The 22,278-nt window shown below is 56.6% G+C and overlaps 1 long non-coding RNA gene across 3 annotated transcripts in view; it reads right to left on the bottom strand.

Annotated features, from left to right (window-relative positions):
• The window catches only part of LOC140394888 (uncharacterized), a 55,881-nt gene that overhangs the window by 13,531 nt on the left and 20,072 nt on the right, over positions 1-22,278 (bottom strand). For 2 of the 3 annotated variants that reach the window (XR_011936065.1, XR_011936063.1), the window contains one exon: positions 17,708-17,824. This is a non-coding gene — a long non-coding RNA (uncharacterized lncRNA). Of the gene's footprint in view, positions 1-17,707; positions 17,825-19,516; positions 19,665-22,278 lie in introns of all 3 variants that reach the window. The other variant, XR_011936064.1, reaches the window with a different exon arrangement.

Genomic DNA, 22,278 nt, shown 5'->3' with positions numbered 1-22,278 from the left:
GGCACACACACACCTCGGCACACACACCTCGGCACACACACCTCGGCACGCCCGCCTCGGCACACATAACTTGGCACACATACCTCGACACACACACCCCGGCACGCCCACCTTGGCACACACACCTCGGCACACACACCTCGGCACACACACCTCGGCACACACACCTCGGCACACACCTCGGCACACATACCTCGGCACACACACCTCGGCACGCCCGCCTCGGCACACCCGCCTCGGCACACCCGCCTCGGCGCACACACCGCGTCACACAAACCTCGGCATACACACCTCGGCACACATACCTCGGCACACACACCTCGGCACGCCCGCCTCGGCACACCCGCCTCGGCACACCCGCCTCGGCGCACACACCGCGGCACACACATCTCGGCACACATACCTCCGCACACATACCTTGGCACACACACCTCGGCACACACACCTCGGCACACACACCTCGGCACACACACCTCGGCACACACACCTCGGCACACACATCTCGGCACACACATCTCGGCACACATACCTCCGCACACATACCTCGGCACACACACCTTGGCACACACACCTCGGCACACACACCTCGGCACACACACCTCGGCACACACACCTCGGCACGCACACACCTCGGCACGCACACCTTGGCGCACACACCTCGGCGCGCACACCTCGGCACACTCGCCTCGGCACACTCGCCTCGGCACACACACCTCGGCACACACACCTCGGCACACACGCCTCGGCACACACGCCTCGGCACACTCGACTCGGCACACACACCTCGGCACACACACCTCGGCACACACACCTCGGCACACACACCTCGGCACACACACCTCGGCACGCACACCTCGGCACACACACATCGGCACACATACCTCGGCACACACACCTCGGCACACACACCTCGGCACACACACCTTGGCACACACACATCGGCACACATACCTCGGCACACACACCTCGGCACGCACAACTCGGCACACACACATCGGCACACACACCTCGGCACACACACCTCGGCACACACACCTCGGCACACACACATCGGCACACACACCTTGGCACACACACCTCGGCACACACACCTCGGCATGCCCGCCTCGGCACACACACCTCGGAACGCACACCTCGGCACACATACCCCGGCACGCCCGCCTCGGCACACACACCTCGGCACACACGCCTCGGCAAGCCCGCCTCGGCACACACACCTCGGAACGCACACCGCGGCACACATACCCCGGCACGCCCGCCTCAGCACACCCGCCTCGGCACGCCCACCTCGGCACACATACCTTGGCACACACACCTCGGCACACATACCCCGGCACGCCCGCCTCGGCACACCCGCCTCGGCACGCCCGCCTCGGCACACCCACCTCGGCACACCCGCCTCGGCACGCCCGCCTCGGCACACACACCTCGGCACACACACCTCGGCACACACACCTCGGCACACACACACCTCGGCACACACACAACTCGGCACACACACCTCGGCACACACACCTCGGCACACACACCTCGGCACGCCCGCCTCGGCACACATAACTTGGCACACATACCTCGACACACACACCCCGGCACGCCCACCTTGGCACACACACCTCGGCACACATACCTCGGCACACATACCTCGGCACGCACACCTCGGCACGCCCGCCTCGGCACACACACCTCGGCACACATACCACGGCACACAAAACCCGGCACACACACCTCGGCACACATACCCCGGCACACAAATCCCGGCACACACACCTCGGCACACACACCTCAACAAACACATCTCGGCACACACACCTCGGCACACATACATCGGCACACACACCTCGGCACACACACCTCGGCACACACACCTCGGCACGCCCGCTTCGGCACACATACCTCGGTAAACACACCTCGGCACACACACCTCGGCACACACACCTCGGCACACACACCTCGGCACACACACCACGGCACACACACCTCGGCACGCCCGCCTCGGCACACATAACTTGGCACACATACCTCGACACACACACCCCGGCACGCCCACCTTGGCACACACACCTCGGCACACACACCTCGGCACACACACCTCGGCACACACACCTCGGCACACACCTCGGCACACATACCTCGGCACACACACCTCGGCACGCCCGCCTCGGCACACCCGCCTCGGCACACCCGCCTCGGCGCACACACCGCGTCACACAAACCTCGGCATACACACCTCGGCACACATACCTCGGCACACACACCTCGGCACGCCCGCCTCGGCACACCCGCCTCGGCACACCCGCCTCGGCGCACACACCGCGGCACACACATCTCGGCACACATACCTCCGCACACATACCTTGGCACACACACCTCGGCACACACACCTCGGCACACACACCTCGGCACACACACCTCGGCACACACACCTCGGCACACACATCTCGGCACACACATCTCGGCACACATACCTCCGCACACATACCTCGGCACACACACCTTGGCACACACACCTCGGCACACACACCTCGGCACACACACCTCGGCACACACACCTCGGCACGCACACACCTCGGCACGCACACCTTGGCGCACACACCTCGGCGCGCACACCTCGGCACACTCGCCTCGGCACACTCGCCTCGGCACACACACCTCGGCACACACACCTCGGCACACACACCTCGGCACACACGCCTCGGCACACTCGACTCGGCACACACACCTCGGCACACACACCTCGGCACACACACCTCGGCACACACACCTCGGCACGCACACCTCGGCACACACACATCGGCACACATACCTCGGCACACACACCTCGGCACACACACCTCGGCACACACACCTTGGCACACACACCTCGGCACACACACATCGGCACACATACCTCGGCACACACACCTCGGCACGCACAACTCGGCACACACACATCGGCACACACACCTCGGCACACACACCTCGGCACACACACCTCGGCACACACACATCGGCACACACACCTTGGCACACACACCTCGGCACACACACCTCGGCATGCCCGCCTCGGCACACACACCTCGGAACGCACACCTCGGCACACATACCCCGGCACGCCCGCCTCGGCACACACACCTCGGCACACACGCCTCGGCAAGCCCGCCTCGGCACACACACCTCGGAACGCACACCGCGGCACACATACCCCGGCACGCCCGCCTCAGCACACCCGCCTCGGCACGCCCACCTCGGCACACATACCTTGGCACACACACCTCGGCACACATACCCCGGCACGCCCGCCTCGGCACACCCGCCTCGGCACGCCCGCCTCGGCACACCCACCTCGGCACACCCGCCTCGGCACGCCCGCCTCGGCACACACACCTCGGCACACACACCTCGGCACACACACCTCGGCACACACACACCTCGGCACACACACAACTCGGCACACACACCTCGGCACACACACCTCGGCACACACACCTCGGCACGCCCGCCTCGGCACACATAACTTGGCACACATACCTCGACACACACACCCCGGCACGCCCACCTTGGCACACACACCTCGGCACACATACCTCGGCACACATACCTCGGCACGCACACCTCGGCACGCCCGCCTCGGCACACACACCTCGGCACACATACCACGGCACACAAAACCCGGCACACACACCTCGGCACACATACCCCGGCACACAAATCCCGGCACACACACCTCGGCACACACACCTCAACAAACACATCTCGGCACACACACCTCGGCACACATACATCGGCACACACACCTCGGCACACACACCTCGGCACACACACCTCGGCACGCCCGCTTCGGCACACATACCTCGGTAAACACACCTCGGCACACACACCTCGGCACACACACCTCGGCACACACACCTCGGCACACACACCACGGCACACACACCTCGGCACGCCCGCCTCGGCACACACACCTCGGCACACACATCTCGGCACACACACCTCGGCACACACACCTCGGCACACACATCTCGGCACACACACCTCGGCACACACACCTCGGCAAACACACCTCGGCACACACACCTCGGCACACACACCTCGGCAAACACACCTCGGCACACACACCTCGGCAATCACACCTCGGCACACACACCTCGGCACACATACCTCGGCACACATACCTCGACACACATACCTCGGCACACATGCCTCGGCACACACACCCTGGCACACACACCTCGGCACACACGCCTCGGCACACTCGTCTCGGCACACCCACCTCGGCACACCCACCTCGGCACCCCCACCTCGGCACACACACCTCCGCACACACACCTCGGCACGCCCGCCTCAGCACACACGCCTCGGCACACACACCCCGGCACACACACCTCGGCACACTCGCCTCGGCACACTCGCCTCGGCACGCACACCTCGGCACGCACACCTCGGCACGCACACCTCGGCACGCACACCTCGGCACACACACCTCGGCACACACACCTCGGCACGCCCGCCTCTGCACACACACCTTGGCACGCACACCTCGGCACACACACCTTGGCATGCACACCTCGGCACACACACCTCAGCACACACACCTCGGCACGCACACCTCGGCACACACACCTTGGCATGCACACCTCGGCACACACACCTCAGCACACACACCTCGGCACACACACCTCGGCACGCACACCTCGGCACGCACACCTCGGCACACACACATCGGCACACACACCTCGGCAAACACACCTCGGCACACACACCTCGGCACACATACCTCGGCACACATACCTCGACACACATACCTCGGCACACACGCCTCGACACACACACCCCGGCACACACACCTCGGCACACACGCCTCGGCACACTCGTCTCGGCACACCCACCTCGGCACCCCCACCTCGGCACCCCCACCTCGGCACACACACCTCCGCACACACACCTCGGCATGCCCGCCTCAGCACACACGCCTCGGCACACACACCCCGGCACACACAGCTCGGCACACTCGCCTCGGCACACTCGCCTCGGCACGCACACCTCGGCATGCACACCTCGGCACACACACCTCGGCACGCCCGCCTCAGCACACACGCCTCGGCACACACACCCCGGCACACACACCTCGGCACACACACCTCGGCACACTCGCCTCGGCACACTCGCCTCGGCACGCACACCTCGGCACGCACACCTCGGCACACACACCTCGGCACACACACCTCGGCACGCCCGCCTCTGCACACACACCTCGGCACGCACACCTCGGCACACACACCTCGGCATGTACACCTCGGCACACACACCTCGGCACACACACCTCGGCACGCACACCTCGGCACGCCCGCCTCGGCACACACACCTCGGCACACTCGCCTCGGCACACACACCTCGGCACGCCCGCCTCGGCACGCACATTATTCCTCCCAAAACCCTGGAGTTAAATTGTTGGGGGGGAGTGAGGGGGGGAAAGGATGTGTCGCTCAAAAGGGACACAGGTAAGTGCTTCTCCCTATTTCAACAGTCCACACACAGGGCGGAATTCTGCCGGGTGGGAGAATCGCCGGGGCACCACGCATGTCCCCCCACGCCGTCCCGATGCCCGCACGCGATTCTCCCCCCTCCCCCGCCAAACCGGCGTGGCGAGAATCACGGCTGGCCGCCGGGAGAATGGATGGGCCGAGCGGCCTACCCAATACGACGGGTTCCCGCCGGGTCCGTCCACACCTGGTCGCTGTCGGCGGAACAGCGCGGGAACGCTGGGGGGGGGGGGGTTCCTGCACCGGAGGGGCATCAAATGATGTCTGGCCCGCAATCGGTGCCCACCGATCAGCGGGCTGCCCTCTCTGATGGAGGACCTCCTTTCCTCCGCCACCCCGCAAGATACATCGGACATCTTCTTGCGGGGCGGCCTTGGGGAGGACGGCAACCGCGCATGCGCCGGTGATGTCATTTGCGCGGCGCCGGCCACGTCATTTACACGGCGCCAAGGCCCGGCGTGCGTAAATGACGCGATGCCGCTCCTAGCCCCCCAGGGTGGGAGAATAGGGGGCTGGGAGCGGCCTCCGACGCCGGAGTGAAACACTCCGGTTTTCACTCCGGCGTCGGCACGTAGACTCCCGTTGGGAGAATTGCGCCCACAGTTTTCGTCAGGCCTGACCCCGTGTTTGCGTGGGTTTCGCCCCCTCAACCCAAAGATGGGCAAAGTAGGTGGATTGAACAATCAAAATTGCCCCTTAATTGGAAAAAATGAATTTGGTACTCAAAATTTATTTTCAAAAAGGCCTGGGGCGAGATTCTCCGACCCCCCCGCCGGGTCGAAGAATCGCCGGGGGCTGGCTTGAATCCCGCCCCCGCCGGTTGCCGAATTCTCCGGCACCGGAGATTCGCTGGGGGCGGGAATCGCGCCGCGCCGGTTAGCGGGCCCCCCCCGCGCGAATCTCCAGCCCGGATGGGCCGAAGTCCCGCCAGCTGGAAGCAACAAAGGCCTTTCCCGCAAGCTGGCGGGGCAGAAATTCGTCCGGCGCCGGCCTAGCCCCTCAAGGTTGGGGCTCGGCCCCCAAAGATGCGGAGCATTCCGCACCTTTGGGCGGCGCGATGCCCGTCTGATTTACGCCGTTTTGGGCGCCAGTCGGCGGACATCGCGCCGTTTCCGGAGATTTCACCCCTGATGCTGTTAAAATCAGGGGCGAGATTCTCCGACCACCCACCGGGTCGGAGAATCACTGGGGGCTGACGTGAATTATCCAGCACCGGATATTTGGCAGGGGCGGGAAGCGCACCGCGCCGGTTGGCGGCCCCCCCCCCAGCGATTTTCCGGCCCGGATGGGCCGAAGTCCCGCTGCTAGAATGCCTGCCCGCTGGCGTGGATTAAACCACCTACCGTCCCAGCGAGACAAGGCGGCGCGGGTGGGCTCCGGGGTCCTGGGGGGGGCGCGGGGCGATCTGGCCCCGGGGCGTGCCCCCACGGTGGCCTGGCCCGCGATTGGGGCCCACCGATCCGCGGGCAGGCCTGTGCCGTGGGGGCACTCTTTCCCTTCCGCCTCTGCAACGGTCTCCACCATGGCGGAGGTGGAAGAGACTCCATCCACTGCGCATGCGCGGGGATGCTGTGAGCGGCCCCCGACGCTCCCGCACATGCGCCGCCCAGAGATGTCATTTCCGCGCCAGCTGGCGGGGCGGAAATGAGTCCGGCGCGGGCCTAACCCCTCAAGGTTAGGGCTCGGCCGCTCAAGGGGCGGAGGATTCCGCACCTTTGGGGCGGCGCGATGCCGGACAGATTTGCGCCGTTTTTGGCGCCGGTCGGCGGACATCGCACCGATTATGGAGAATTTCACCCCTGGGCTGTAAATTCTAGTTGCTGCTTTTTTTTTTCACGCGGGTTACACAGAGAACTCTGCCTGGAATTCTCTGACCTTTCCCATTCATTTTTCGCCTCGGCAGCGCATCCCTGCCCGGGGGTTTCACGGCTCCGTAGGGGTGACTCCAATGGAAAATCTCATTGACAAGCCATGGGAGTATAGAATCCCGGCATCAGCAAATAGCGTGCCGCCCAGAAACACACGGCTGGGAGAACGGGCAATCCTGCCCTCTGTGTCGATGCAATAAACTGCCGAGGGAAGGACGTACATCGTAGCAGATTCACACCTGGTTCCAAATTTACAACAAGAGGTGTAACTGGTGTGATTATATCACTGTACAATAATACAATATGAGTCGTGTACATTAGCAGAAATGTTTTATTTTCTCAAACAGTATTGGCCACAAGTTAACAGCTACTTTTCAAGGACTTTGGGGAAATTAATTAGTAACAAATGGTGGGAAATTGAAACTCGGTGTCCAATTGCACAGGAGTAAAGTTAGTTTGGACGACATTGTACATGTGTATTAAAGTGTGGGTTTGAATTTTCACATTTTCAGAGTCCAGGAACTTCTGAAATAGATCACAGTCTGAATTTTTTGAAACAGAGCTCACCATTGTAATGACACAGCTGCATGGAAAGTCAGTTCTGTAAATACTGTGGTGATCCCTTTACCCAGCAATGACAGCAGTTGATTATTGGAAGGATGTGGGATTTCTTGAGAAATATCTGTGCTTACTGAAATGGTCACCGCGAGGATTTTGTCAACATTCCGCTTTGATCTGAAAGTTAGGACAGGGGTAGTTTGGTGTGGTGATCGGACTGCTGGGTGCTGAGGGCTGGTGCCCTCCAGGTGGAGGTCTGTGTCATTCTGCACACTGGGGCGTCATTCTCCGACCCCCCGCCGGGTTGGAGAATCGCCGGGGGCTGCCGTGAATCCCGCCCCCGCCGGTTGCCGAAGTCTCCGGTACCGGATATTCGGCGGGGGCGGGAATCGGGCCGCGCCGGTTGGCGGGCCCCCCCCTGCTGGATTCTCCGGCCCGTATGGGCCGAAGTCCCGCCGATAAATTGCCTGTCCCGCCGGCGTAAATTAAAGTACCTATTTACCGGCGGGAGAAGGCGACATGGGCGGGCTCCGGGGTCCTGGGGGGGGCGCGGGGCGATCTGACCCCGGGGGGTGCCCCCACGGTGGCCTGGCCCGCGATCGGGGCCCAACGATCCGCAGGCGGGCCTGTGCCGTGGGGGCACTCTTTCCTTTCCGCCTCTGCAACGGTCTCCACCATGGCGGAGGCGGAAGAGACTCTCCCCACTGCGCATGCGCGGGAATGTCGTCAGCGACCGCTGATGCTCCCGCGCATGCGCCGCCTCGACATGTCATTTCCGCGCCAGCTGGCGGGGCAACAAAGGCCGTTTCCGCCAGCTGGCGGGGCGGAAATCCCTCCGGCGTCGGCCTAGCCCCTCAATGTTGGGGCTAGGCCCCCAAAGATGCGGAGCATTCCGCACCTTTGGGGCGGCGCGATGCCCGTCTGATTGGCGCCGTTTTAGGCGCCAGTCGGCGCCATCGCGCCGTTTGGGGAGAATTTCGCCCACTATGTGCACACTTTGAGCACTTTGAGTCAGTGCTTGAACTAGTCACAAAGCTCATTAAATTTAAATGAGTGCACAGCCCCATGATGTTCTTGCAGTGTGGGAGTGCAGCACCTGTTTGAGACATATCTCCAATGTTTTATAAATGGGGTTTGGTCAATATCTCACTGCTCGGGTTTAGTTTCCCATAATTAGGCTCTTTGATGCTAGGTTCATAGAATTTACAGTACAGAAGGAGGCCATTCGGCCCATTGAGTCTGCACCGGCCCTTGGAAAGAGCACCCCACTTAAGCCCACACCTCCACCCTATCCCTGTAACCCAGTAACCCCACCTAACCTTTTGGACAGTAAGGGGCAATTTATCATGGCCCATCCACCTAACCTGCACATCTTTGGACTGTGGGAGGAAACCGGAGCACCCGGAGGAAACCCATGCACACACGGGAGAACGTGCCGACTCTGCACAGTCACCCGAGGCCGGAATTGAACTCGGGATCCTGGCGCTGTGAGGCAGCAGTGCTAACCACTGTGCCTCCGTGCCGCCCAGTGTTGTCTTTTCAGTTTTGTGGTTAGAAACAAAGGGATTGTAATCGGCAGACTTAAAGCTGGATTCTACCTATTAGCCCAGCCTTTTAGCCCAGATATATTTCCTAATGTGTGAAAAGGTGTCGTCACTGCTCTAAGTTTGCAAGGTTCCAGAGATAAGGAGCAGAGCTGGCCAGCCTGTTAAAATCAGAACCTTCAAGGGCAGCATGGTGGCGCAGTGGTTAGCACCGCTGCCTCACGGCGCTGAGGTCCCAGGTTCGATCCCGGCCCTGGGTCACTGTCCGTGTGGAGTTTGCACATTCTCCCCGTGTTTACGTGGGTTTCGCCCCCACAACCCAAAGATGTGCAGGTTAGGTGGATTGGCCGCGCTAAATTGCCCCTTAATTGGAATAAAGAAATTGAGTACTCTAAATTTAAAAAAAGAATAATCAGAACCTTCTTTGCTGTTTTAATGTGTGGTCTTCATGACCGATCGCAATATTTCTATTTCCACATCGAAGAAGTTGGCCGGGATTCTCCTTTCCCGCCACCTGGATCGGGAATCCAGGTGCCCGTAAGCAGACCCATTCCCAGTCTCCGCTCCTGCTGACCATACTGAGCTTCCGGCCCTTCACCGACAAGAACATACAAACAGCAACTTGCCGTTACTTTGAGTGAAATTAACGGGCTGGAAGCCAAATCTCCCCCCCCGCCCCCCCCCCCCCCCCATCTCTCCCACTACCACCTCTCTGCCCTCCCCCACCACCTCTCCCACTACCACCTCTCTGCCCTCCCCCACCACCTCTCCTCTCCCCTCCCCCACCTCTCTCCCCTCCCCCACCACCTCTCGTCTCCCCTCCCCCACCTCTCTCCCCTCCCCCACCATCTCTCCTCACCCCTCCCCCACCACCTTTCCTCTCTCCCACCACCACCTTCCCCCCCATCCCCGCCCCCCCACCACCTCCCTTCCCTCCCCCACAACCTCTCCTCTCCCCCCCCCCACCTCCCCTTCCCCCTCTCCCCACCCCCGCCAAAGCCAATAGCCTGCCAGTGGCTTGGCTGCATTCTCGGTATGAAAGGTGATCACAATTTCACGTGCAAATTCCTCCTAATGGATTCGCACATTATTTTAGTTACCTGACGGTGATATTCCCCATGTTTTTCCCGGGAGTGGGCAGCAAGGACAGTCCCATTGAAAGTGGGAGTTACATAATAATAATATCATAATAATCACTTATCATCACAAGTAGGCTTCAATGAAGTTACTGTGAAAAGCCCCTAGTCACCACATTCCGGTGCCTGTTCGGGGAGGCCGAATTGAATCCGCGCTGCTGGCCTTGTTCTGCACTACAAGGCAGCTGTTTAGCCCACTGTGCTAAACCAGCCTCTTCAGCCGTTTTGAAGATTCCTGTCTCAAGCTGGCATTTATATTTACAGGACCCATTTTCCCACAATGCTTACTCAGTTTTATCGTTGTAATTACTGCCAGTCTTCACCGTGGCCCAGTTTTTTATTTGCTGCACTCGTGAAATCTCTTAAATTGTCATGAGTGGGTGAGTGAGTAAATAAAAATAATGAGTTGAGAATAGTCGGAGCTCTGAGCTTTTGGGAACTCGGGCTTCAATCTCTGTATGGAACCCCGCTCTGGATTCTCTGGGTAATATCTTTATAATGACCCAATGGGAGACAGTTTGTGTGGTTTCTCTAAGAGTTTAAATGAGGCTGCGGCACTTTTACTTTAAGTGAATACCAGTCGCACGGGTTATATTTCAAAAGAGTTGCCTGATTGGATTGACGTGCAAAATTTAAGAAAAGCATGCTGTGTATCTGCACCTGCGCATCCTTGAATGCGACCATTTATACAGTAACATGCCAGGCTGCACATCTATCACCTCTGTGAAGAGGCAGAACATTTAATTATTATATTTAAATCTGCCTCCCACTGTGCAGAGAGCCTAATTTAGACTGAACTGCTGACACACCGCTTTCCCAGGTGTTGGGAAGCCTGGCAGTACAGAAACTCTGTGCCACTGCTTGTGGGCCAGGCCAAATCCCCATTCTTTGCCTCCCTCCCATTTTCCTGACTGTCGCCCTCGGATTCCCTCCCCCCTCCATCACACTGCTCTGATTCTTCCTGATTACAGGGAAGCATTTCCAACAGTCTGTTTACCATTGACTTTCCCACTGGGCAGCAAGCTTGCCTTCTCCCCAGTAAACCCCCCCCCCCCCCTCATCATAGATATTTGGCCATTGACATTGTGTGGGTGGCACAGTAGTACAGTGGTTAGCACAGTTGCTTCACAGCTGCAGGGTCCCAGGTTCAATTCTAGCCTTGGGTGACTGTCTGTGCGGAGTCTGCACGTTCTCCCCCGTTTCTGCGTGGGTTTCCTCCGGGTGCTCCAGTTTCCTCCCACAAGTCCAAAGGTGTGCAGGTTAGGTGGATTGGCCATGATAAATTACCCTTAGTGTCCAAAAAGTTAGGTGGGGTTACAGAGATAGGGTGGAGGCGTAGGCTTAAGTAGGGTGTGTCGTGTTGGGTGCTCTGGTTCACGAACAAGCCAACAATGCTGGAAGTGGTGTAACGCTATTTTATTAACTGTTCAACTATGCTAACATGGGCATGTAAAAGTGGGTATATACCAGCTTAACTATAGACCCTTTCCTATCACTAGCTTTGGTGAGGCACTCAGCACATGGTGAATGTCTGTGTTGCAGGCTGTGAGCTCTGTGCTCTGAGATGGCTGCTGCTGGAATGAGCGGGAACTCTCCTGTCCCCTGTCTTTATAGTGCGTGTGCTCTCACTGGTGACTGGCTGCGGTGTTGTGTATGCTGATTGGTCCCACTGCATGTCCATCAGTGTGTGTATGTGATTGCACCATAATGTACTGATGTATATTATGACAGGGTGCTCTTTCCAAGGGCTGGAGCAGACTCGATGGGCCAAATGGCCTCCTTCTGCACTGTAAATTCTATGAATTCTATGACTCTATGACACTAAGGGGCCTGGACGCTATTCCACTTGTGTGAATACGGGGACGTGTAATTTGCTGGCTGTATACTTGGTGGTACATAATGGTGAGAAACATTTTGTGACAGCAGAACTCTACTATAACCAACATAGCCAGTTATGTGTTTGAAAGTATCTGAAAGGTTTCATCCCTCCCTATCTCTGTAACCTCCTCCAGCCCTACATCCCTCCGAGATCTCTGTAACCTCCTCCAGCCCTACATCCCTCCCTATCTCTGTAACCTCCTCCAGCCCTACATCCCTCCGAGATCTCTGGAACTTCCTCCAGCCCTACATCCCTCCGAGATCTCTGGAACTTCCTCCAGCCCTACATCCCTCCGAGATCTCTGCACTCCTTCAGTTCTATCCTCTGCCACACCCCCAAATTTGAGCGGTTTTCCATTGCCTTCAAATGCCTAGATCCTAAACTCTGGAAATTCCTCTCTAAGGCTCTCTGCCTGTCTCTCTTCACCTTTAAGTGTAAATCTCTGATCATGCATTAGATAACCTGTTCTAATATCTCTATATGTGGTTCTGTGTCAATTTTTGTTTGATAAGACTGTCGTGGATGTTTTTAATCTGCCAAAAGGGTTATATATAAATGCAAATTGCTGTTGCTGCTCCTACAATCTAGGAAAATTAAAGAGTACATTAACTCCACTACAGCCAACTTACCACACCGCTGCTATCTCAAATGCACCACCCCTTGCTAAATAAAGAAGCCCATCTTTTTTTTAAATAAATTTAGATTACCCAATTTCTTTTCCAATTAAGGGGCAGTTTAGCGTGACCAATCCACCTACCCTGCACATCTTTGGGTTGTGGGGGTGAGACCCACGCAGACAGGGGAGAATGTGCAAACTCCACAAAACAGTGATCCGGGGCCAGGATTTGAACCCGGGTCCTCAGGGCCGTGAGGCAGCAGTGCTAACCACTGCGCTACATGCCGCCCTGAAGCCCATCTTTTTGAGTAAGACCTCCAGAGTTTCATTCTCAACGAGGGTCCTACCCTTGGCCTCGATAGCTTCCATTTTCAAAGCTTTAATCTTTTCTAGCTGTGCAGAATTGCTTAAGCTGTGAGCAGCAGTCCTTTAAGACCTGCTGAATCAGTGGGTATTTTGCTCGCGCACACGCCCCTGTGAATTAGTCAATCGAAGCAGGGAGTGTTTGACAATTATTTAAAACAGGCTGACCTTACAAAATCACACACATCCATTTCTCTGTATCATTTGAGAAGAGTGCACATGATGTCTTCTGGTCTCACTGATACAATGGCAAGACTGAGTAATCAATCTTTACTTTCGGTGAAAGTGGAACATTCCCGACCCTTCAGTTACCAGCTTCAGTAATTCACATCGATATCACTTGGCTTCAGAAATCACCGGGGTGAAATTTACGAGGCAGTTCTGCTGGTTGCACTTGTCTAAATCCACACCCTGTTGGTCTGCCAGCTAATATCTTAACATGTTACAGAAAAGAGGAAACTGCTTTGACGCAACTTGTGGTTTAAGTGAACCAACCGTAACCACTTTGTTTTGACAGAAGAATGGACATGATGGAGCAATGACAGATGAACACCCCCTTATCGTCCCAGCCCCATCAAACACCAGGCATAGGATGACAAAGGGAAGGTCACAGGCCACAGAATTAAACACAGCTGTTCACCTGTCTGATAATGTATGGGAATTAATGAGCAAACTTTACCAAAGTAGCAAAGTTTAGCCTACTGGAATCACATTGGAGAGCAAAAACTAGTGAAAGTGTGAGAGACGCATTAAACCCACTTATACCATTTGTTTATGAAAATATTTTCAAATTCCACACTCTCCTCATTTCTCTCACGTTAAGGCATCAAAATCATTGCTGGACCTCCGCGTAATGACCATTCACCTGGAGTCACCCATCCTGTACCCTGACCAGAAGGAGTGTAGAGCGGGGCCTGGACATTATTCTTCCATTATTTGTAACTACTTAGACACGCACTAAGGCATTTTAGAAACGCTCCCACTTCTCTCCAATTAGTAGACGTGGGAAGAGATGTTAGCTTGGCATCTCCACAGGACTCTTTACAGCAATGAAACCACGGTTTTAAAATAAAAACAGAGGAACTCAGCAGATCTGATAGTGTCTGAGGAGAGAGAAACAGAGAGGCGTGATCTACTGGCCATGCACCAATGGGATCGCGGCATGGCTGGTACATCCCGGGAGAAGCCTCCCGCGAACTTCCCGACAGCCACAACGCCTCGTGGGATCTACCCAAGTCCCGCAAGGCGTCACGATCAGGAAGCCGCCCACAATGGGTGGGATAAGCTGCACTCACAGTAAGTGGGCCTTAAACCTTCTTAAGGCCTACTTATCCGGTATCTACTGGCCTCCCCAGGAAGCCACACTGGGCACCGTTCAAACAGTCCACACAAACTTGGACCAGGCGGAACGGCACCCAGGGAGACTCCCAGGCCATCGTAGGCCACTGGGTGCGTAGCGAAATTGCAAGGTTGCTCACTGGCTCCCCTCCAGGAATGCGGGCACCTTGGCACTGCCCAGCTGGCACCATGGCACATCACAGCTGGTACATTGGCACTGCCAAGATGCCCAGTTGGTACTGTCCAGCCAGCAGGAGCACCACCCAGGTGCCACGGTGGCAGTGCCAAGGGTCATGGCCCGAGGGGAGCCATTCCCATGAAAGGAGGGTAGAGGGGGGTATGAACGATGGGGGGGGGGGGGGGGGAGGGGCTGCAGGGCAGGTAAGAATGGGCCTCTGGGAAGTTGGGGGGCTGGCGGGTGGGGTCCTAGAAGGGGGGGCCTGCAAAGGCGTGTAGGGGGGGGGCTGAAGAGGGGGGCCTCACTTGGGGGTGTATTGGGTGATGCCCATGTGTGTGGGGGGGTGACATTGCCCATGGGTGGGAGGGACTCACAAACTCACTTAGAGATTGGGGCACCCTTTCGAGATGCAGCCCGATCTCGGAGTTCAGCTCCCCAGTGGTGAAAATAATTCTAGGGGCGCAATCGATTGGCCACGCTGCACCTGTAAAGCAGCCCAGCGTGGCCCAGCGTGGCCCAGTGTGGCCCAGCGTGGCCCAGCGTGGCCCAGCGTGGCCCAGTGTGGCCCAGCGTGGCCCAGTGTGGCCCAGCGTGGCCCAGTGTGGCCCAGCGTGGCCCAGTGTGGCCCAGCGTGGCCCAGTGTGGCCCAGCATGGCCCAGTGTGGCCCAGCGTGGCCCAGCATGGCCCAGTGTGGCCCAGTGTGGCCCAGTGTGGCCCAGCATGGCCCAGTGTGGCCCAGCATGGCCCAGTGTGGCCCACCGCAGCACAAAGCGGCCCAGCGTGGCCAATGAAAGCTGGAAGACCCCGGCTTCCGGGATCAACCCGGCTCGTAACACCTCCCGAGATTGAACGAGATCCCGTTAGACGTTGTGATGTAAATCTCACCATCAATAGGCGGGATCACTTATTGGTAAATCTGCATATTAGAGCGAGGCAGTGAGTCTCACTTTAATGTGCCAATTCCCGAGGTAGCTGAGGCTTTGGGATTCAAACCCTTTGCCTCACAGACCTCGGCGAGCGCCGGTCAGCGCTGGACCCCACAAGTTGGGGCCATATGGAATGGCTCATGGGGGTCTCCCAGGGGATGGGTGGACCCCTTTGGGCAGGGGGGTGTCCTGACACTGCTGGTGCCTGCCTGGCAGTGCCAAGCTGACTTTTTTTGGTGCACGTGATTGGAGCAGGGGTGCCCTGCGAGGGTACTCGAGAGCGTCGAGAGTGTTTCCTGTGTGCTGCTGATCTGAGCCAGTCACAGAGGGAGGTGGCCCAGTCCCTGAGCTCCATGGCTGCGTGCATTGAGACCCTGGGCAAGAGTTGACCTGTAAGACTGGCAGCACCAGTTAACAGAGGAGCCTCAGGGGATAGCTGCTTCCCAAGGAGGAGGGGGAGATGATGGGGGCCCTGCCGGCGACCCCTGTGGGAGGGTGCCGAACACCACAGCACCTCAGGTTTCCCCGCCACCATCCCTGGCGCTACCCTCGGGCAACGGGCAGAACTGGGCGACATCACGCCACCTGGGACACCCGAGAGACTGCCGGCCCCGTCCAGGCACCATCGCTAAAGGGGACCCAGATCGCAGGGCAGGAGCCACAGCAGACCGCCTCCTCCGCTCCTGCTGTACCGTCTGGGGATCCACCTAGACACAGTGTTAGGGCCCATAAGGCCATAAATTTAGACACCAGTTAAGTTGGCACAGCTGCAGCACCCAGGATAACGTTAGGGGCTCGGGCACAGACTCACTGTCGGTAATTCCTCCTGGCAGAGAAAGAGCACCGCGGAGGCTCCAGAGAATACCGGGTCGGGCCCGTTAATGATACGTGAACAGTGTTTACTGTACATGCGGAGTAAAATGTATTGGCACCGCTGGCGAGACGCCGGAGCATGGCATTCCATCAGGCGCCCAGCGCGGGCAACAATTATCGGCTCACGCGCGATTCTCCGCCCAATCGTTTCGTTTCCAGCATCGTTGGATGGGGAATCCCACCCCAGGTATGTGGTTAGATTGGAAAATAGAGGGGCCGTTCTCCTCAGAAAAAAGGTTGCGAGGCGATTTAATCGAGGTGTTCAAAATGATGAAGGGTGTGTGCACAGGCGCAAGGGGACACTGATTTAAACCAGAGGACACTGATTTAAGGTGATTTCCGAAAGAAGCAACAGTAATTTAGGAAGGGGCAGCGAGGGGTTAGGATGTGGAATGCACGGCCCGAGAATGGGCGGAGGCAGCATCAACTGTGGCTTTCGAAAGGGGATTGTGACGAGAGCGCCTCGCAGGGGAGTTACAGAGAGGCAGCTATGGACACACCTTCTGTGCTCTAACCATTGGAAGATTCAATGGTTAAAGAGTGGAGATTTTCAACATAAAGAATTGCTAAAACAGAATTGATTTAAAAGGCAGGAACAATTTGCACTTGGATTTGTCTTTTCCCATATCTGATGACAGCTGAAAGTATTTACACTCAATTAATTTGTTGTTACATCGACATCTGAACAAATCCGGGAAAAAAATAACCACTTAGTTTATTTTTAGCTGTGAGGAATGTCAGACGAATCCATGAATTAACATCTCTCCCGACAGTGGAACACTCCCTCAGTTCGGAAATGTCAGACTTGATCATCCTGGTGTGGGAATTGAACCTACAAACCCACTGGCAAAGGTGCCACAATTAAGCAGGCTGATGCCAGTACGTTATGTTTCAAAGAGCAAACTTACATTTGGATGGTGCCCTCCTCGTCCCAAAGGCCTCTATAACCAATGAGTTACTTTCTTGAAGATTGCCATCATTGTTTTGTAGGCACACGCCACAGCCAATTAGCGCACAGCCAGATCCTACAACAGCAGTGAGGTTAAAGGGCAGCCATTAGTAGTGTTCATTGAGGGATGAATATTAGCCAGAATACTGAGAGACACTTCTTTGCAAAGTTGACATGAGGGGCAGGATTCTCCAATCGATGCCGCTGAAACAACGTTTGGCAATCGGCCGGGAATCCACCTTTACACTGGAATCGGGGGGGGGGGGGCGGGGGGGGGGGGGGGGGGGTGCCGAGTTTGCGATGCTCCGCCCCCTCAAAAACAGCGTACCCCGGGGAGTATGGCGCACGCCGTATGGACGGCCTCAGGGTGTCACGTGCGGCCCTCCACCGATGGGCCGAGTCGCCAACGGCATCAGTCGCACGTCCTCACAACGTTCAGGGACCTCGTGTGGCGGCTGCGGACTGTGTCCAGCGGCGCCACAGTCGGGGGGGGGGAGCCATCCCACTGGCAGGGGGGCTTCGGCAGGGCCTGGGGGACTGGTGGGGGGTGGTCCGGGGATGGCGAGGCTGGTTACAGGGGGGGTAGTTTTTGACAGGCCGGGTCATGACTGGCGCCATGGTGCATAGTGCGGCCGCTGCTGTGCGCGTGCGTGCCCATGGATCCAGCCATTCTCCGGCCATATCCGCAGGCACTGTCTGGCTGCTAGCCCCCCCGCCTGGCGGAGGGTCAGTGCAGGGGCGCCGCCAACCTTCTGGTTGTAAGACCAGACGGATCCTGGGAACATAGCCGCAGGATCAGAGGATCCAGCCCAAGGGCTCACTTTTTGGATCCGATCGAATGTTTCGATAGATCACAATTATATTTTGCCATACTAAATTTCAGAACTAAAATTGCTACTTGCAGCTCCCTCACTTTGAGTGGACAGTTAGTAACTAACTCAGTGGTGTAACCTCCTCCAATCTCAGTCAAGGCAGTAGAATGTGCCCCTTTAGGAAATGGAAGGGGAGATATAAATAAGCTAATGTCTCTATTCCTAATTGTTATGCTGCAAACCATCTCCCAGCCTCCCCATGTTTAATAATAAGTGCTTGTTTACAGACTTATTCAAGCTGTCGAGGTTATTTTTGCACTCAGTCAATTTTAAAATATTCTCATTTTCCTCTTCCAATCATTGTGTTAAAAACCATTTGATGAAGTGGAAATTAGAATTGTCTCCTATTAAGAATGAGAATTGCTATCGATATAAATGATGTGGGTGTTGCTAAGTTTCTGTTACAGGTGGCAACATGTTCAGGTCAGTTGGAATAATTTTAACTCAGTCATTGAGATTGTGTTACCTTTTAGCAAAAATTACTCTGGGACTGAAAAGGAGATGGGTTTTTGAGTTAAAGACTGTCTAAGGACTGGGAGCTCTTGTCCGGCCTGGAAGACCTTGGCCAATATGCCCAGCACCAAGGCACAAGTCACTCAAAACCAACTCCATTGGGGAGATATCGGTCGTGCTCCATGTGCCAGTCTCCTGAAGTAACTACCCTACTCAGAACTTGGCACCAGCAGGAGACTGGCAGCATGAGAGTGGAAACACTTTAGGATGTCCTCAAAACATCGCTAAAGAAATTAAAACACCCCCCGTGGTTCATGGGAGTCCCTGTCTTGCGACCTACCAAAATGCAGATGTTTCATTTGGGAAGGAGCAGGACACGTCGCGGGACTTCATTGGAAATAGGCAGAGGTGAAGTAACGGGATTCGAGAGAGCGCGCACAAACCTCCCAACCGCTCATCCACCCGATCCTCCCAGCAGCATCTGTGCCACATCTGGCAGAGTCTGTTAAACGTGCACTGGATTTATCCGATATCTCAGAACCCATTCAATTGGAGGAGCAGCAAGTCATCCTCAAACCCGAGTGACCATGTCTGAGAAGAAGAGGAGGCACGAGAGCAAGAGGTTGCTGAATCATCTGGAAGGAGTGGGAAGGGCCCAACCCCAAGAGACAAGACCTACCTCATTAGGTACCATAATTAACCATTGACATCCACCAACTTAATTACCTGTTCCCTCCACCATTGGCCCACCATGGTTGCAGTGTGTACTATCTTACTGCAGCAACTTGCCAAGGATCATTGACAGCGCTTCTCAAACCTGTGACTGGAAATATTACTGTTGTCTGTATTGCTGCTATATAGAGCTGCAGACTGTTGTCTGTGTTGCTGCTATATAGAGCTGCAGACTGTCGTGTTGGGTGTTCCGATGCACAAATGATCCAACACGGCTGTGATGGTACAACTCTGTTTTATTGTCTTAAACAATAACAATTACTAACTGCTGGCTGTGGTTCGTGCTTCACCAGCTAACCTGTGGATCCAGCCCTCTCACTATCTTAGTGAGGCACACAGCACATGGTCTATGTCTGAGTGGCGCACTGTGAGCTCTGTGCTCTGAGCTATCTCCTGGTAGAATGAGCGGGAACTGTGGTGTTCCCTGTTTTATAGTGCGTGTGCTCTCACTGGTGATTGGCTGCGATGTTGTGCGTGTGTTGGTTGGTCCGTCTACCTGTCCATCAGTGTGTGTGTGATTGCACCATGATATGTTAATATGGATATCATGACATCCCCCCTTTTCACAAGGACATGTGCCTACATGCTAATAAATAGAAGTGTGTACTGAGTGCATCTGAGTATGTGTGCGCAATATTTACAACATGTACATGAGGCTAAACTATATACAGAGGAAGGTGTCAGGTGCAACAGAGCAACGAGGTTGTAGCACAAACAAAACAAGTGCAATCATCAAATATTGAAAGAGAACTCCTGGAACGACAAGAAAGAAACACGTTAACAGTCTGTAAAACAATTCAGTGAGTCCAATGTGCTAACAGGCTCATAAGTCCAGTCTATCAGGTGGGCGACGAATTTGGGTTGACCGCCTCAAGGGTGGGTCAGGATCCACCGGCTGAGGAATGGGCCTGGCCACAGGCGAGAGAGGAATTGGCAGAGTGGCAAGAAGCTCAACGAAGTTGACATCAGGGACAACAGGAGGGCGTGGCACCGGTGCATGATCTCGTAGCGAGCGCGGAACCAGACGAAGGGCCCGCCGATTACATCGGCGAATGGAGCCATCAGGCATGCGAACCAGGAACGAGCGGGGAGCCACGCAGCGGAGAACCTCAGCGGTTGCCGACCAGCCACCCTCCGGAAGGTGTATGCGGACGTTGTCTCCAGGCGCCAGGGCAGGAAGATCAGTTGCCTGAGTGTCATGTGCCACCTTCTGCTGAGCACGCTGCTGTTGCATCCTTTGCAGTACTGGAGCATGGTCGGGGTCAGGAACATGAATGGACGGCACAGTGGTCCTGAGGGTGCGACCCATCAACAGCTGGGCTGGCGAGAAGCCCGTGGACAGTGGGGCCGAGCGATAGGCCAGCAGGGCTAATTAGAAGTCCGATCCGGCATCAGCAGCCTTGCAGAGGAGCCGCTTCACAATGTGGATGCCCTTTTCCGCCTTGCCATTCAACTGGGGATGCAAGGGGGCTGGACATCACGTGTGTGAAGTTGTATGAAGTGGCAAAGGAAGACCATTCTTGGCTCGCAAAGCAAGGCCCGTTGTCAGACATGACAGTGAGCGGAATTCCATGGCGAGCGAAGGTTTCTTTGCATGCCCGGATGACAGCTGATGAGGTCATGTCGTGCAGGCGTATGATCTCCAGATAATTTGAGAAATAGTCAATCAGAATGATTTAGTCCCTGCCGAGCACATGAAAGAGGTCCTCGCCCACCTTCGCCCAGGGGGACCAACTCATGGGGCTGAAGCGTCTCAGGGGGCTGCGCCGGCTGAAACCTTTGGCAGGTGGGGTAGTTGAGCACCATGTTGGCTATGTTGTCACTGATTCCCGGCCAGTACACAGCCTCTCGGGCCCTCCGCCTGCACTTTTCAACCCCGAGATGGCCTTCGTGCAGTTGTTCGAGGACAAGCCGGTGCATGCTGTGTGGGATCACGATCCGGTCCAACTTCAAGAGGACACCATCAATAACGGCCAAATCGTCCCGGACATTGTAGAATTGTGGGCACTGCCCCTTGAGCCACCCTCCCGTCATGTGGCGCATTACACGCTGTAGAAGGGGGTCAGCCGCAGTCTCACGGGAAATGTGGGCCAGACATGCGTCAGTGGCCGGCAGATTGGCCGATGTGAAGACTACTTGTCAACCTGACAGACGAACCCCCCCGCGGTGTGTTCACCGCCCTGAACAGAGCATCCGCGATGATGAGGTCCTTTCCCGGGGTGTAGACAAGTTGGAAGTCGTACCTCCGGAGCTTGAGCAGAATGCACTGGAGGCGAGGGGTCATATCGTTGAGGTCCTTCTGAATGATGCCGACCAGGGGGCGATGGTCGGTCTCTACAGTGAACTGCAGAAGACCATCCACATAATCGTGAAATTTGTCGATGCCGGTCAACAAACCCAGGCACTCCTTTTCAATCTGCGCATAGCGCTGTTCTGTGGGGGTCATGGCCCGTGACGCACAGGCGGTGTCGTC

Source organism: Scyliorhinus torazame, chromosome 18 (assembly GCF_047496885.1).
Source record: "Scyliorhinus torazame isolate Kashiwa2021f chromosome 18, sScyTor2.1, whole genome shotgun sequence".
Lineage (NCBI taxonomy): Eukaryota > Metazoa > Chordata > Chondrichthyes > Carcharhiniformes > Scyliorhinidae > Scyliorhinus > Scyliorhinus torazame.
Note: the sequence above shows the minus strand (reverse complement) of the source record. Positions and strands in the feature narration are given on the sequence as shown.